The sequence below is a fragment of the Bos mutus genome, chromosome 24 (assembly GCF_027580195.1).
Source record: "Bos mutus isolate GX-2022 chromosome 24, NWIPB_WYAK_1.1, whole genome shotgun sequence".
NCBI classification, from domain to species: Eukaryota; Metazoa; Chordata; class Mammalia; order Artiodactyla; family Bovidae; genus Bos; species Bos mutus.
This window is the reverse complement of record NC_091640.1, coordinates 13,505,379-13,524,526: the sequence shown is the minus strand read 5'-3', so window position 1 is coordinate 13,524,526 and position 19,148 is coordinate 13,505,379.

Here is a 19,148-nt window from a genome sequence, read left to right as displayed (position 1 = left end):
GAAGTCTGGGGTTCTGTGGTCCATGGGGTTGCAAAGAGCTGGACATGACTGAGTGACTAAACTGAACAGAACTGAACCAAATAAATCCAAAAGCTTAAGAAAACATGAGATATTTAGAGTAGCTTTATCATGTATAATTAGTCATTCTTCCAAAACATGTTCTGCAAGCAGCCTAAATGTTGTTCCCTATTGATAAGGGAATACCCAAGACCTTAGAGAGCACTTCACTGGTTGTGTCTAGACTATAAGTGGAAATTCAACCATTTAGATGGATTCTGATTTCAATGAGAATTCTGGATACTCAGAAGAGCAGAGGCATGTATGAGTTATTAATACACAGAAGCAAGATTACCATTGAAAGCATCAGGGCATAACTGGTAATCAGAATAATTTGATCTACTTGGAATTTTGATAATGGCTAATTAATCATGTGTTTCCTAGAACTGAAACAGATGGACTTTCTACTTGATCTGTACACCTGAAAGCAATAACTCAGGATTAATAAATAGAAGGCTGATTTGAATCAACACTGTAGACAATTGATTCCAGCAACTCAGAAACATGACCTAACACCATGTGAGGAAGAGGGAAGTTTGCATGCTTAAAGAAGTTTCTTGTATATAACTTTCCAAGTATTTACTTTAAATTTCCTCTTGTACTCTGCTTAGTCACCCAGTCATTTCCTCTTCATGACCCATGGATTGTAGCCTGCCAAGCTCCTCTGTCCATGCAGATTCTCCAGGCAAGAATAGTGGAGTTGGTTGGGATAGACCTTTTACAAATTCAAAGCTAATTATGCCTTGACTAGGAAATGCCTACTATTTGGAATTATTGAACATTGATTCTATGAAAACACTACTCCCCAGTAACTCTGAATGGTACTGTGGGCCAGAGGCTAGAGTTGAGACTTAGGAATATCAGGTGGTAAAGAGAACTTAGGCTAGACATTATCTAGGCTCAGTGGCTCCACAAACCCAGTGTGTCAGAAGAGCCTTGCTACCCTTCATCCCACTTTGTCACTGCTTCATCTTGTTCCTTATGAATCAGTAGCTTGTCTTCAGATCAAGCAACTTTTTCCCTCAGAAGTTGCCAGTCTAATTTCATCATCCTCATTCTTTCCCTTTGCTCTTGTTACCTTTTGTTGCCTTGATTTCTGACTTTAATTTACATCAAAAATTCCAGAATTCAGGGGATTAGGGAACCGAAGGAAGTTGCAAGGAAATGTTAAGCAGATGAAATCTGAATGATAAGATTATGAAACTATAGAAAGTAATAATCTTTATTCTGGGACAATAGTCTTTCAAATATCTGAAGGCAACCTTCATTTTCCTCTCTGAGACTTCTTTTATCAGACTGAAATACCTCAGTATATCTAGAGAGTCTTTGTAAGGTCAAGTTTTACTTTATTTCTATTAATCTATTACTCCTTTTGTGGGTGGGCACCCATTTTTTAATGTGAATAAAGTTACCAAATATGCTACCATCAGATGGAAAAAAAAGATGATCCTTTGCCTGTTCTAATCTCTATATTTTTATTGAGTGTCCAGCTTTATCTATCTTTTCTTCTCTATTTTTAAAAATAACATTTTTATCTCTCTATTTCATCCAGCTGAAACCTCTAATGCCTTTTTACCTATACCTTCCTTTAGCATTCTTGAGTGGTTTTGAATTCCTGCTGCCCAACTAATATTGTTATCATCCATAGTTTTGCTTTAACCTATGGGATATACATGGAGAAGGCAATAGCACCCCACTCCAGTACTCTTGCCTGGAAAATCCATAGACAGAGGAGCCGGGCAGGCTGCAGTCCACGGGGTCGCTAAGAGTTGGACACGACTGAGCGACTTCGCTTTCACTTTTCTCTTTCATGCATTGGAGAAGGAAATGGCAACCCACTCCCGTATTCTTGCCTGGAGAATCCCAGGGACGGCGGAGCCTGGTGGGCTGCCATCTATGGGGTCACACAGAGTCGGACATGACTGAAGCGACCTAGCATAGCATAGGATATACATCATGAGAAACACTGGACTGGAAGAAACACAAGCTGGAATCAAGATTGCCGGGAGAAATATCAATAACCTCAGATATGCAGATGACACCACCCTTATGGCAGAAAGTGAAGAGGAACTCAAAAGCCTCTGGATGAAAGTGAAAGTGGAGAGTGAAAATGTTGGCTTAAAGCTCAACATTCAGAAAATGAAGATCATGGCATCCGGTCCCATCACTTCATGGGAAATAGATGGAGAAACAGTGGAAACAGTGTCAGACTTTATTTTTCTGGGCCCCAAAATCACTGCAGATGGTGACTGCAGCCATGAAATTAAAAGACGCTTACTCCTTGGAAGGAAAGTTATGACCAACCTAGATAGCATATTCAAAAGCAGAGACCTTACTTTGCCAACAAAGGTCCATCTAGTCAAGGCTATGGTTTTTCCTGTGGTCATGTATGGATGTGAGAGTTGGACTGTGAAGAAGGCTGAGCACCGAAGAATTGATGCTTTTGAACTGTGGTGTTGGAGAAGACTCTTGAGAGTCCCTTGGACTGCAAGGAGATCCAACCAGTCCATTCTGAAGGAGATCAGCCCTGGGATTTCTTTGGAAGGAATCATGCTAAAGCTGAAACTCCAGTAGTTTGGCCACCTCATGCAAAGAGTTAACTCATTGGAAAAGACTCTGATGCTGGGAGGGATTGGGGGCAGGAGGAGAAGGGGATGACAGAGGATGAGATGGCTGGATGGCATCACTGACTCGACAGACGTGAGTCTGAGTGAACTCCGGGAGTTGGTGATAGACAGGGAGGCCTGGCATGCTGCGATTCATGGAGTCACAAAGAGTTGGACACGAATGAACGCCTGAACTGAACTGAACTGATGAGGTATACTCTTTATCACAATAAGTGATTCTTCCTACTTTGACCCCTCCTCCAGATTCAGAATTATACTATGACTACTGGTTTACAAGCCTGAATGTAGATCAATCTACTACCCATATTATGTTTTGCTTCTCTTCAGTCTGCACTCTCTCTGCAATCTTGCTTTATACTATATCATGGTACTAACATATACTTATTTTAATTTTCTTGAGAAGACATTTAGTTCCTCATGATCCTGTCTGAACACTGTAAAAGAGAAGCCTCTGCCTTTTCACCCCATGACTTTCAGAGAGTTATTTAGACATTTTGACAACTATTATGTTGGTTGTGTGTTTCATTTATTTTCTCCTTTGACTTAGGTACAATTCCATAGAGCATTTGAGACCCTTGCATAAATGGTCCAGAGTTTAAGTTTTCACTAACTTTGACAAATGTCTCATATTTTCCCTTCCTTATCTGGCCCAGAGCTAATCTGCTTCCCCTTTTGCTGGAACATGGGGAACCTTGGCATTCTGTAGGCTGACAAGGTGAGACACAAGTGAATACAATTTGATGCAGGTATTAGATGCAGTGAGCCTCACTAGTTGTACACTTGCCCAGAGAAGTCTGGTCCTAAATGCTCAGCCAGCTGCTGCTTTTCAGTCCCATGGCTGTACACTGGCTGCCCCAGGCTGGCAGTAGGCCTAGCAGAGCATGACTGTCATGGAGATCTCAAGACATAATTCAGAGGAAAAGCCCAGCAAACATTTAGCAGAAGATACTTTAAATGCAGACTTTCCCAACACCATAAAGCTGTGAACATAGCAGAAAACTAACAAATACATATTGGAGGTCAGACAGGAGGCATTATTCTTTTGGAAAATTACCAAAATGTTGAATTATAGTCATCTTATTTCCAAAAAAGGAGTGAACAGAGCAAATGATGATTTATTTTGCAACATTATAAATTGAAAACCCTCATGTTGTGGAATCTGTGATTCACAGCTCCTTAATGTTATAATATCACCTCTAAAAAGGGAGACTATAAAATAATTGGACCAGCTAAACAAACTTGCCAGAATTTTTCAAATTTTCCAAATGTTCCAAAATTTTTACCGCAGAAGACTATTCAACTATTTTAGAAACCATTGCTTAACATGTTGAACACATAGTAAAATCAAAGCAAAACAAAATGAAACAAATTTAGCAAGCATCACTCTATTTAAGTCTTCTGTATCCATTAATAAGCTTACCAATTAAGGCACCTCTCAAGTTAGCCTCAAGTCACCTTCTGTCTCTTACTATTCACTAAGCAGTTTCAGCACAGTGAAGTTAACTCTAGAACTGTACAAAATGTAGAAGCAAAACCTAGCTCTGCCTCGTACTTTTCCATGGCCTTAGAAAAAGTGTCTCATATATTCAGTCTCAGTTCTCACATCTATTAAACTCGGATACTGATATTTTCCTGTTTCACCATTACAAGTATTAAATTAGATAATATGTAATACATGTGGATTGACACAGCTGCCCCTTAACAAGTGCTAGGGTCAACTTTTCTTTGGCATTCCTCATACAAATTTCTTACTTCTATCATACTTATTGGTCCTAGTGTTTACAATATTCACCCAATTTCTCTCTGTCAACCAGATTCTTATCAATTTTCAAAGATTAAGTTAGACTTGCTACATCCTTTTTGTCTTGCAATGTTTCCATATATCTTTTATCTCTGCCCAGAAAGGTCTTTATATTTCTTCAGGACTTGGAAGACTAATCATTTGTTTGCCCTTTACTGATTCATGTAGCTAAGTAAAAACAAAATTCCTTTCTCCCACGAAGATTGTAAATTATTCAAGAGAAATATATCCCTCATATATATTTATATTGGCTGTCCTCTCCAGTAAGCTATCACACCTATGAGGAGACGGTGCAGTATAGAAGAAAGAGCAAAAAATCTGGCATGCAACAGCTAAATGATTTCTAGCTACAAAGTCTCTAAGATAAATAGACAGGCAGACATATAGATAAATAAATGTTCTGCTTTCCCTATTAAGGACATATCTGTATGTTAAGTGCAGACATGCAGTTTTATTTATGTGTATAGGTCAGATTGAATATAGAAGCCTATAGATAAATCAAAAAGTTTTTGTAAAAGTCAAAAATGAACCAAGAATAGGAAGTACTAGTTGCACTATTAGTCCTTCAGAATAAGTGAGATGATGTTTAATATGATGAATCGGCGAAGAATTCCAAGGAAAGAACTGACTGTAGAAATTATCTCTTAAATCCCTTGGGTAGATATCATCCTCTCCTGCCCTCATTCTCTTATTTAAGTCCACACCCTAAAAAAATGTTCTAAATCTGTTTACTTTTCTCCATTTCCATCCACCATTCTAAATGAAACCACTCTCTCAATCACCAGAATTATTACTGTGTAATCTCTTGTCTGATCTTTCTATTTCTATTCATTTCCCCTTAGAATCCATTTTTAGTAGAATCAGAGTAACTTTATAAATCAAATTGTGTAACTACCCTAATACAACCCCTTTGAAATATAGCACTTTAATCCCCCTCTTTTTTTTTTTTTTTTTAAACCAAGAGGTAGTACTGAATATCAATGACTGGCACATACTTCTCTGATAGAAAAGGTCAGTGCTCATGATTTAAGAAATGTCCAGGGGGACAGTAGGAGGCTACTTAATACTGTGTTTTGCAAAAAAAAATTAAATGAAATTCTAGACGCTCAACATGGAGGAAATTTTTGGTTTAACATAGTTCATATGTGAATAGTGATCAAACCAGAACGCAAAGAGAATTCCACAAGCAGCCCTTCAACTTGGCTCTCCCATCTCAACTCCTTTCCTTTATTCCCAATTAAGCCTTCAATTGTGACTAGAAAGGAAGAAGCTGAGCATTTATGTAAGAAAAAAAAAAAATACACTATCATGAAACTTCCAGGTTAATATGTATTGCTTTAACTAGCTTATGTAAAGCTTTGTTCGTTTACCAGTAGAAAAATAAACTGTGAGAACTAAGACCTTTTGGTCTTTTGAGCTTATAAAATGCTTTTATTTAAGCTTAACTGACCCCTAATAACATGCTTATTGTATCGGTTGGGACTGTGTGGACATTTGTATCTCCCTCCACTTTCCAAACATGTTAAATCTTTCCTTGACAGAAATCCAAAGTTCTTAGAAGCTCAGTGACCCAGCAATTGTACCAGCTACATTTCTAAGCCTTAATGCCATTCACATTTAGAAATTACCCCTGTTCTAGCCATAAACTGACACTTGAAATATCAACACTTAATGTTTTATGTATACATTATAATAAATAATGAGAAGAAAATACTAGCACAAACCTTCATTTCAAAGAAGCTGACTTAAAGAATGAGGAAAAAAATGGAAGCGCTATATTTGGATATAGAAAAGAGAGTTTCTTAACGAACGGTGACCACAAGAAAATGCAAGAGGGATAAGAATATTTTTTTTTTTGCTTTGAAGGAATCTGCTGTTTCAAAAAGAAAGAACGTCTATAAAACAAGACAGAGTGGTATCAAATGCTAGAGTTTTTTTTTTTTTTTTTTTTAAGCCTTCAAATGCTCTAGAATTTTACAGTTGCTGGGAATCATATTTGTAGAAAAACACTAAGGTAGGAACTCCAATACTTTGGCCACCTGATGTGAAGAACTGACTCATTTGAAAATATCCTGATGCTGGAAAAGATTGAAAGCAGGAGGAGAAGGGGATGGCAGAGGATGAGATGGTTGAATGGTATCACCGACTCAATGGACATGAGTTTGAGTAAACTCCAGGAGTTGAATGGACAGGGAAGCCTGGCGTGCTGCAGTCCATGGGGGCACAAAGAGTCAGACACAACTGAGAGACTGAACTGAACTGAACTGAAGGTAGGAACAAAGTTACTGTGTGTTAGTCGCTCAGTCGTGTCCGACTGTCTGCAACCCCATGGATTATAGCCCACAAGGCTCCTCAGTCCATGGAATTCTCCAAGGAAGAATATTGGAGTAGATTGCCATTTCCTTTTCCAGGGGATCTTTCAGACCCAGGGATTGAACCTGAGTCTCCTGCATTGCAGGCAGATTCTTTACTATCTGAGCCACAAGGGAAGCCCTTAATGTTACTGTAGTGTAGTATTAAATGTACCAGCCCATCTCTCTACAAGAAGAGACAAGGAGAGGTACAAATATGGCCCCTACAGCAATGGTCCCAGGCTCCTAAGAGGATCACACAATTCCTTTCCACTATTTGCGTATAAAAGTATCCTTCCTGAAAAATGTTGATTTGGAAGATGCATGCAATCATCTGATTTTTTAAAAAATCGCAAATATTTTTCATTTTCAGTAGCTTTTTAAAAAATGAATATCAGCTGAAAATTCTTCTTGGCCTATCTCCATCAATTTTACTTGCTGTATCTCTGATAGGAATCCAAGATGTGGTATGAAAGAAAATTTGACCTAGTTATATAATCTTCTTGTCTTTATGCCCCTTGGTCAGAAAAATAAGGAATTTATACCAGATAATATCTAAATTCCCTTCACAATCAATATTTCTTCTTTTAAAATCTCATGTATTTTAAAATCTCATTCTGCAAATGCCGTAAAGTTTTTGCAGTTTTTTTTTAATCCATTGATGTATTTTGTGATTATAGATATTCTCAACCTTCTCTGTCTCTTAGGCAGAAAATTCTGAAAGATCCAGAAGATACCAACTGTGGTAATAATCTAACCACTCAGAGTTCAAAATAATGGTAAGGCATAACTCTAAATTCAAAATGACTTTGTCTTTTAAATGAATAAGATAGGCTCCATCAATTTATCTATTTATCCATCTGACATACATAGATATATCTTATGATTCTTACCTGTTGATCAACATTTTTAAAACTCCGAAGAAATTTGTCATTAAATATTTGGCTCCCCATCCAGTTTTCTAGTCATCTGTCTTCTTAACCATTTCCCATACTTTTCAGCACATATGTTCATTTCACTAAAATTTCCCTTTCAGTTGATGACATCATGCATGATCTACCAGTCTTTCAAGCTAGAAACCTTGTCGTTTGCTTTGGTCACTTTATTTCTTGTTAAATTGCCATCAGATTCTACTGATTTTAGATCAAATCATCATTAGCGAAATCCTCTATAGTCAGAAGTAAATTCCACTGCTAAATAGTTCCAGACTTTGCTAAATTACTTAACTTAGTGCCCTGGCTTCCTTATCTCTAAAATAGGGATGGCTGTAGTACCTTTTCCTTTAGATTATGATGAGGAAAAGATGAGATAATGCAATAATAGAGTTAGCAATTTCCCTGGCATGTATTAAGGTAAATGCTAGCTGTGATTATATTATCATCATTTGCTGGGCTATTTAAAATACCTTCCTTTATCATCTCCTTGGGATCAATGTTTGGAATGCAACTGTTCTTCCTGAGAGAAACCAGAATTATCCCTGTAAAATCAGATTCTAATTGGCTACTATGATTTAAAAACCTCCCCATTATGAAAAGAACAAAGTCTCGACTCCTCACAAAGCTGTGTACACTAATGGGAATTATTGATACTATATAACAGCCTTAGTCAGATAATAACCAACTTTGCACCATAGATGATGCTAAGATGGGCACATGACAGGCAAGACCCATGGTCTGTAAGGAGCCTACATCCTGTGCTGTGACTGCCTTGAATCCTAACATGCTCTCTTGCCTCTGCTTTCAGGTCAAGCCTCCTTCTGTTTGGAACATTCACTTGCCTCCTTTGTATGTCTAGTGAATGTGAGCTCTTCCTTATAATAAGTTCCAACTACTCCATCCTTCCTTCTTTCCACCTATTCAGGTAGCCTCTTAATTGTGAAGCCTTTCCTGTGATCAAAGTGTATGGAGCCTTTGCTTATTAATGTTCCCACAGCACTTTATGTATGTTTCTAATATGACACTGAACACACTAAAGTGTTCTTGGTTGGTTATTTATGTATATACTCGCCTTCCTCCATTCAACATTATAAGGTCACTGAGAACAGTGGGGTGGAAGTTGGGAGGAGACAGATTTAGGATAAATACTGCCCCAGGTGTTTTACTTATCAGATTAGATCAGATCAGTCGCTCAGTCCTGTCCAACTCTTTGTGACCCCATGAATCGCAGCATGCCAGTCCTCCCTGTCCATCACCAACTCCCGGAGTTCACCCAGACTCACATCCATCGAGTCAGTGATGCCATCCAGCCATCTCATCCTCTGTTGTCCCCTTCTCCTCCTGTCCCCAATCTCTCCCACTATCAGGGTCTTTTCCAATGAATCAACTCTTCCCGTGAGGTGGCCAAAGTACTGGAGTGTCAGCTTTAGCATCATTCCTTCCAAAGAAATCCCAGGGCTGATCTCCTTCAGAATGGACTGGTTGGATCTCCTTGCAGTCCAAGGGACTCTCAAGAGTCTCCTCCAGCACCACAGTTCAAAAGCATCAATTCTTCGGTGCTCAGACTTCTTCACAGTACAACTCTCACGTCCATACATGACCACAGGAAAAACCATAACCTTGACTAGACAAACCTTTGTTGGCAAAGTTATGTCTCTGCTTTTGAATATGCTATCTAGGTTGGTCATAACTTTCCTTCCAAGGAGTAAGCATCTTTTAATTTCTTGGCTGCAGCCACCATCTCCAGTGATTTTGGAGCCCAGAAAAATAAAGTCTGACACTGTTTCCCCATCCATTTCCCATGAAGTGGTGGGACTGGATGCCATGATCTTCATTTTCTGAATGTTGAGCTTTAAGCCAACTGTTTTACTCTCCACTTACACTTTCATCCAGAGGCTTTTGAGTTCCTCTTCACTTTCTGCCATAAGGGTGGTGTCATCTGCATATCTGAGGTTATTGATATTTCTCCCAGCAATCTTGATTCCAGCTTGTGTTTCTTCCAGTCCAGCGTTTCTCATGATGTACTCTGCATAGAAGTTAAATAAACAGAGTGACAATATACAGCCTAGACGAACTCCTTTTCCCTATTTGGAACCAGTCTGTCGTTCCATGTCCAGTTCTAACTGTTGCTTCCTGACCTGCATACAAATTTCTCAAGAGGCAGATCAGGTGGTCTGGTATTCCCATCTCTTGAAGAATTTTCCACAGTTTATTGTGATCCACACAGTCAAAGGCTTTGGCATAGTCAATAAAGCAGAAATAGATGTTTTTCTGGAACTTTCTTGTTTTTTCGATGATCCAGCGGATGTTGGCAATTTAATCTCTGGTTCCTCTGCCTTTTCTAAAACCAGCTTGAACATCAGGAAGTTTACAGTTCACATGTTGCTGAAGCCTGGCTTGGAGAATTTTGAGCATTACTTTACTATATATTTTTTTACTTATATTTACATTTAATCCTTCCAATGGCTGTAAGGATTCATGAGCCTGAGGAACTTTAGGAGGTAAAGTTACTTGTTACAATTATGCACTATAAAAATGGAACATAACTTTCAATTGAGGTTGATTATTTTTTCAAAATCACTGAATGTACTAAACATGTAAGTATAACTGCCTTTTTTTGTAATACTGAAAATTTTATTATTTCTCCAATGACACTTTTTACAGAAATAGAAAAAAAAAATTTGTGTGAAATCACAGAAGACTCTGAACTTCAAGTGCAATCCTGAGAAATAAGAACTGGAGGCATCCTGTGTCCAGATTTAAAACTACATTACAAAGTTATAGTCATCAAAACAGTATGGCACTGGCATTAAAAAAAAGACACACAGATTAATTGGAGAAAATCAAGAGCTCAGAGTTAAGAGTATTTAAATAAGAAAGGATAGTTTGCAATAAATGATGTTGGGAAAACTGAATAGAAATGTCTTTTGAATGATTCACATGTCTATTATTTCTGCCAAGAATTAGATCTTTTATCCTGATGACAAAAACCTGTGCTTAGAGCAACCCCTCTGCACCAGGCAACCTTTTTCAATATCATCCCCAGAGGTCCAACATTGCATATATTGTGGCTCTGAATTGTTTTGGGGGAAGAATTAGAGCTCTTTTATCATTAACCTCTTTAACCAGAGAAGCTATACTTTTGTTTGTCTTATAGACTGAAGTTCCTTGGGGTTTAAAAATAAACTATATAGTTTAAAATGTTTAAACTGTTGATCTACTCAATCTTTAAAGCTTTAAACCTCATAATATTCCCCAGTCTTTCACCACAAGCCACTCACAAATAAACAGTTCAGTATTTTAATTTAGTTCAAATTTAATTTGTCATGCCAAAATATTGTTAAAAGTATAGAAGATCAAAGTGTTGCAGATGAAGAACTTTTCCAAATTACAGTTTCATGGCAAGTTGGCCTTCGAGCTCTGAAAATGAGGCTCAGCAGGGCTGAGAGGAAGAAAACTCATTCACCCAGATCCCAATTTTGATTTGGCAGACAACTGCATCTCAAACCCCACGGCTTTCTCCCAGGTGGGGCCACAACTGATGGAGAAGATACACTCTCTGGATTTTTTTTTTTTTTTTCACTCTTTTTGCCATGGAAAGTCTTTCTCCTTATTATGCATATACAATTTCCCATTATTGATCGGAGGCTTAGCTTGGAAAGGAATTTATTCCTGTCTATGGGGTTGAGCCTCCCTGAGGACAATATTTTTAGGAAAGGTCACCTGCTGATACCCTACCAAGAAGATAGTTCTTCAGGCCAAAATGTGTTCATCCCATCCTCAGGGGCAGAGACATTGAAGTTAAACATTACAGATGTCAAGAGAGGGCAGCGAGTATGTTGAACTTTCAAAAGAACTTTGGATAGGAATGAAAATTCTGTGTATGGTGACAGACTATATTTTCTTAGCAAAAGGAGATTTTAAGGACAAAAGTAAAAGGAAATTTGGGACTTCGCTGGTAGTCCAGTGACTAAGAATTCACGTTGCAATACAGGGGATGCGGATTAAATCCCCTGGTTGGGGAAATAAGATCCCACATACCACAGCACAACTAAACCCCATGTACCACAGCTACTGAGCCTGTACACCACAAATACTGAGACAATGTGCTGCAACTAAGACCCACACCCAGTGCAGCCAAACGAATATTTTTTAAAAAAGAAAAAAAAAATGGAATTGAAACTTCCCAGCTTCAATAATCCAACCCTGTCTTACATGTCCAGACTTATTTTTCTTAATGTATATCCTCATCTCTGATATTTTCTCTGAGAGTCTGTATGTTTCATTTGTATTTGAGTGCTTCCACCCCTCCAACATTTCTACCAATAAGCTAAAGATTCAATAGATATTTGTGCCTTAATTTTGTTGGTGGTGTTGTTTTGTTTTGCATTTGCTTCTAGAGACAAGGCTTTTGATTTATTCTACTTTTAAATATCTGCCTTCTTCAAGTCTTTCCTCTATTATTAATATTACTGTTTATGGTTTAAGTAAGTAAGTAAAGTCGCTCAGTCTTGTCTGACTCTTTGCGACCCCGTGGAAGGTAGCCTACCAGGCTCCTCTGTCCATGGGATTTTCCAGGCAAGAGTACTGGAGTGGGTTGCCATTTCCATCTCCAGTTTATGCTTTAATGTGAGTGTTTATGAAGTGATATGGTCTAGAAGAGATGGGACTACACAGTTCATGAAATTTATACTGTAGGACTCACTGATTCCCCAAGTTGAAAATATAGATGATAATATGCAATTGCTTGTTTGTTCCAGAGAACTGGCAGTTCATACACTTTCCTTGTCAAAAGTCGAGGAGGCAGTTATTATTTTTCTATCTACCTGAGATGATGAATGAATAAACTCTCACATATTTGAGAAAAAAAAAAAAAAGCTATTTGCCCTTTATTAATCAGGTGCGGACTTTGTTCTTTTTTATGGCTGCATACTCTTCCATTGTGCATGTATACCACAGTTTCTTTATTCATTTATCCATTAATATGTTGTTTCCATATCTTGGCTATTATAAATAATGATGCAAAGAACATGGGGGTGCATGTATCCTTATATCTTTTCAAGTTAGTGTTGTTATTTTTGTTTTCTTCAAATAAATACTCAGAAGTGGAATTGCTAGATCATATAGTAGTTTAGTCTTAATTATTTGAGGAACCTCCATATTGTTTCCATAGTAACTGCATCAATTATACTTCCATCAACAGTACACAAGAGTTCTTTTTTGTCTATATCTTAACCAATACTTGTTATCTCTTATCTTTTTGATATTAACCATTCTAACAGCTGCTGCTGCTGCTGCTAAGTTGCTTCAGTCATGTCCGACTCTGTGCAACCCCATAGATGGCAGCCCACCAGGCTCCCCCATCCCTGGGATTCTCCAAGCAGGAATACTGGAGGGGTTTGCCATTTCCTTCTCCAATGTATGAAAGTGAAAAGTGAAAGAGAAGTCATTCAGTTGTGTCTGACTCTTAGCGACCCCATGGACTGCAGCCTACCAGGTTCCTCTGTCCATGGGATTTTCCAGGCAAGAGTACTGGAGTGGGTTGCCATTGCATTCTAACAGGTGTGAGGTGATATCTCATTGTGGTATGATTTGCATTTCTCTGATGATTAACAGTGTAGACCATCTTTTCTTGTACCTTCTCACCATCTATATATCTTCTTTAGAAAATGACTATTCAGATATTGTTGTTTGTTGCTGCTGTTTAGATGCTCAGTTGTGTCCAAGTCTCTTGTGACCCCATGGACTATAGCCCACAAAGTTCATCTGTCCATGGGATTTCTGCACATTTTAAAATGAGATTGTTTGGTTTTTGCTTTTGAATTGCATGAGTTCTTTGTATATTTTGGATATTAACTTATTATCAGATATATGAAAATTCTTCTATTCAGTAGGTTGTCTTTTCATTTTGTTGATGGTTTTCTTTGCTTTCTTTGCTTTTCAAGCTTTTCAGTTTGATGAAGACCTGCTTGTTTATTTTTGTTTTTTTTTTGCATATTTTTGCATATTTAAGCTGATTTTCTAATGATAGAGATGGTTAAATGTCTGTTAAGGAAGGCTCAGTCTCTTTCCCAGTTCTTTTTAAATCAATACCTTAAATTTAACTGAGTAATTAAAATTTTCCCAAAAGGGCCAAAATAGAGAAGGGTATAGTAATAAATCTGAACCAAACTTGGTTCCAACAATAAATATTCAGAGAAAGTCTCCATAGATAAGGACTTTGAGGAGAATTTAGCATGTACTCAGAATGATTGGTGCTGCCAGCAGAATTTATGTTCTTGGCAGAAAGCATGAGAACAATGATGGGAATCTAGTTCCAAGAAAATGAGAGCACATTTAGGGCCTCACAGTAAATACATATGCAGGGTGATGTGACAGAGACACCAATGTTAGGACTGAGGTATAGTTATCTTGTTAGGAGTTCCCACATACTCACTACTTCTTAATATGCTGGCATCGTATAAAGAAAGAAAAATAGTGCTAAGTCATTTCCGACTCTCACAATCCCATGAACTGTAGCCCACCAGGCTACTCTGTCCATGGGATTCTCCAGGCAAGAATACTGGAGAGGCTTGCCATTTCCTTCTCCAGGGGATCTTCCTGACCCAGGAGTTGAACCCAGGTCTCCAGCATTGCAGGCAGATGCTTTACCAACTGAGCTACGCAGGACTAGAGAATACACTGTAAAGTGATATATTCAATCCCATAGAAAAGACAAAGATTACTATTTAACTTTGATTAAACCAGCATTTCCCAGACTAACCTTTAGCTATAGATGCTGTGTGCATGTGTGTGTGTATGAATATGCACGAGCTATATTAACAGCTCATAAAATTAGTATGAATCTGAGTACATTTTGGAAATGTTGACCTAGAAGTTCTGTGTTTTACATATTTTGTGGCCTGGACCTAAACTCTAACCCCTTAAGGGGGTCTGAAAGGCTTCAGCTATGGAGATCACAGTGCTCAAGGGACAAAAAACTTGTTACGTAACTTGAGTTAAAGTTCATATACAGGAATCAAGGTCTTGGCATATACTGAGAAGATATGAATAAGGGAATTAAAAGGTGATGGAAAGAAGGGAATTTTTTCTATTAGTAGACTGAGTGGGTATAGCTAGTAATAGTTGGATGTTATAGGAAAGAGGAAATACAACTTTGAGTATGGAATCATGAGTATAAAATTGTACCAAAGGATGATACACTTGTAATACCGCATAGAATGGACTGGAGGAACAGGAGGTGGAAGACTGACAGAAGAATGATGTATTATTGCACTAGTTAAGCATGAGATGATATTGGTCTGAACTTGGGTGATCATATTGTGATTGGTGATTACAAATTGTATAAATTATGAATAGTAAGCTAAAGGGAATAGTTAAAAATCTCCCTTCCAATAGATATATCATTAAAATAATTTAAAGTTTTATTCTTACTTTGCTTACCACAAAGAGCCAAACTGTAAGGGGTTCTCCCACATTTAGAGATTGGGAAAATTAGGAGAGACCAGCAGAGGAAATTGAGGAGTAGCCAATACAGTGCCAACATGAAGTAAACCAAGAGAGAGTGATGTCTTAGGAACTAAGTGCTTCTACAAAGAAATGAAGTATTGTGACAAATGCTACAGAGAAGTTATGTAAGATGAGAACTGAAGATGAAATTTAGCAACATGAAGATCATTGGAGAGGTTCACAGGACCTATTTCTATGAAGGGATGGGGACGAAAATCAGACTAAGGATGGTTCAAGAGAATATCAAGAAGATGAAATAAAGTAAAATATAGACATCCCTTCCAATGAGTTTTACTAAAAGAGAGAAGAGAATTCAGGCATTAAAAAAGAGATATAGGGTTAGGAGAAGGTTTTATAAAACGGTGTCTTATTGAGATTGTTGAATTACTGGTGGAGACCATCCAGTAGAGGGGTAAATATTATTGATAGAGTAATGAGAGGGGTGATTTCAGGAGCCTCATCCCTGAGCATCTGACTTCACCTAAGATAAGAAACACAGACAGTTTGTTCACTGTTTCCTCAAGGCAGAATGCATGGGCACAGGTGTAATTTCAGACGTGTAATTTCAAGGTGGGTACATGTGGAAGTTCTTTTCTCATTGATTGGTTTTTTGTTTGTTTGTTTGTTTTCCACAGTGAAATAGTCAAGAGCTGAGATTGTGGTGTGGAAGTGATATTAATGAGGTATTAGAAGAAAGAAAATATGTTAAATGATTATTTAGGAAAATCAGTAAATTCCCAACTTTACTAGACTCTTCTTTTGATCCTTTAGGCATCTCAGCATAGTGTGCAATATCTTGCTAGCCCATAGAAAACCTCCTCTTTTTGTCTTTGGCTACTAAACTGTAAGGATTAACTTTCTCTATGGAACTTCCTGGGTGGTGCAGTAAAGAACCCACCTGTCAATGCAGGTAGATGTAAGAGATGCAGGTTCCATCCCCGAGTTGGGAAGATCCCCTCTAGGAGGGCTCCAAAACCACTCAAGTATTCTTTCTTGGTGAATCCCATGGACAGAGAAGCCTGGCAGGTTGCATTCCATAGGGCTGCAAAGAGTCAGACAAGACTGAAGCGATGGCACACATGCACACACATCAGTCTATATATGGGCTAGACTGAGAGATGTGGATACACTGGATATGTTAGTGATTCAGTTTCCTTTCAAAATGATTTTATCTAAGTAGTGAAGATGAGGCAGAAGGTTGGCCAAAAAATTCCTTTGGATTTTTCCATTACATGTTACAAAAAACTTAAACAGAATTTTTTTTGCCAAGTATTTTCAATACTTTTACGTATCATGTAAACTGGCTCCCAGGGAGCTGCCTACCTGGTTCACTCCTTGAGTGAGATCTGATACAAATGAATGCTCATAGTGAGAAATGTTGGACATAGCATATCAGAGACGTTAAAGTTGGAAGTTGCAGTGAGACAGGACTTCCCTGGAGGCTCAGATGGTAAAATTCCACCTGAAGTGAAGAAGACCTGGGTTTGACTCCTGGGTTGGGAAGATCCTCTGCAGGAGGGGATGGCAACCCACTCCAGTATTCTTGCCTGGAGAATCCCCATGGACAGAGGAGCCTGCTGGGCTACAGTCCATGGGGTTGCAAAGAATCAGACATGACTGAGCAACTAAGCACACACATGCACACACACACACACCATGAGCACACACACATACACACAGCAGTGAGACAGGAATCAAAAGATATGGATTCTGGCCTGGCCCCTGTTACTGCTCACCTTTTTATCTACAACTTGTGAGCAAATGACTTATTCTTATGGGAAACTCTGTCTTATCTAGAGTTGAATTAGATAATCTTTAATAGAAGTCTAAATTCTAAAATAGCTAATTTTATTATCAATCATGGGTATATTACCTAAGGAGATTACCTAAAGAAAGAGGAACTATAACTAAGTGTGGAACAATATTACTTATAATCTATCTTGACACAAATGTTGAGATCATCTCATCAGGATGTTTGCTCAGGACACCTATGACATACTAGCTCATTTATCAGATCCAGATTCTTCAGGTAGCCTTCAGGTAGCAATGGCCATTCCACTTTGAGATCTATCAGAAATGGGAAAGAGAAAAACCACCTCTGTACCTATGTTATTCTTTCCCAGAAGGACAGTTTTAATCTTATATTCTTGGTCTTTGCCAGACAGAGCACTCTCTTGTTTCTCTGACTGTCCATGGAACAATGTGTGATCAAGTACATACACATTCACACACACACATACACTTACACATCTGTCTCCTATACATCTGCCCCTGTGCACTAAGTGTACCTTTCAGAGGTACTTGAATCATTACTATGTTACATTGTAATGAATTAGACTGAATTTATTAGAATTCATAATGTTCCTCTTTAAGAATTTTCCAGTTTGTTGTCAATGCTAAAGGAAATCTATCCTGAATATTCACTGGAAGGACTAATGGTGAAGCTGAAGCTCCAGTCATCATCAGATGGGAAGAATCGATGCATTGGAAAAGACCCTGATGCTGGGAAAGACTGAGAAGGAGGTGACAGAGAATGAGATGATTGGATGACATCACTGACTCAGTGGGCATGAGTTTGAACAAATTCCAGGAGGTAGTGAAGGACAAGGAAACCTGGTGTGGTACAGTTCATGGGGTCGCACAGAGTTGGACATGACTTAGCAACTGAACAACAACAACACAATCGGGCATGTTCTGGTTAATAAGAAATAATACCATAAGTGAACTTGCCAGATCCTAGCACAAATAAAAATCAACTAATGTGTGCCAACTGACCTGGATTTTTGTCATTGAGCCATATTTTATGTCTTGATTGGCTCAAAATGAGTGATCTACCTCACAATCCAGGTAAAGTGTCTGTGATAATGTCTCCTTTTCCTTGTGCTCTGTCCTTCTCAAACACAATGATTCTTGAACAATACATTTTAGCAGATAATGGAATAGACTATTTTCAATTGTGTGGGCCTTCAGGAGAATGTTGGTAAGGACCCATCTTGGGGAGGGGAGCAGAGCTAATACCTTAGTGATTATTTTGCAAATAAACATTGGCTAAATTATAACAGAATTAACATAAAATTCAGTATTATAGTAAGATGATTATCAAAAGAGGTCACAGTGATGAATGACCTATTTAAATGAGACTGAAAGTGAAAAATGAAAGTGTAGTCACTCAGTCGTGTTGGACTGTTTGAAACCCCATGGACTGTAGAAACCCTAAGGACTGTAGTGACCCCATGAACTGTAGCCCACAAGGATCCTCTGTCCTTGGAATTCTCTAGGCAAGAATACTGGAGTGGATTGCCATTTCCTTCTCCAAGGGATCTTCCTGACCCTGGGATCTAACCTGCGTCTCTAGTGATCAAACCTGGATCTCCTGCAATGCAGGCAGGTTCTTTACCATCTGAGCCACAAACAAGCACATTTAAGTAAGACTACCAGAAGGAATTAGAGCTTGAACTAGAATTATTAATCCCAGTCAGTTTGTAAGGTTCTATTTTTATGCAGATTAAGCTATATTTGAGGTTAATAAATCAGCATGACATATTCTGTGATAAGAGCCAAATTTCTTTTCCTTTCTTTATTTCATGTCCATGTGGTCAGGGCCACAGTTAAGTGGATATAGCCTGGAAAGAGTATCCAGCAACGGGCAGCAGTGATTAAGACTAGCGTGGCAGATGATCATTTGGTTCATGTTGCTGATCTGACTTCCTTTTCTTAAGAATCACAGCCAGTGAACCTTAAAACTGCAAATAATTGTAGAATTATTTATGTGTCGATTGTGTTGGAATCTCATGCTCTCTTTGCAGCTACTGCTTTTACTTAGGAATTTACTTGTCTTTCCAAGATATTCTTTTTTTTTTTTTTCCTC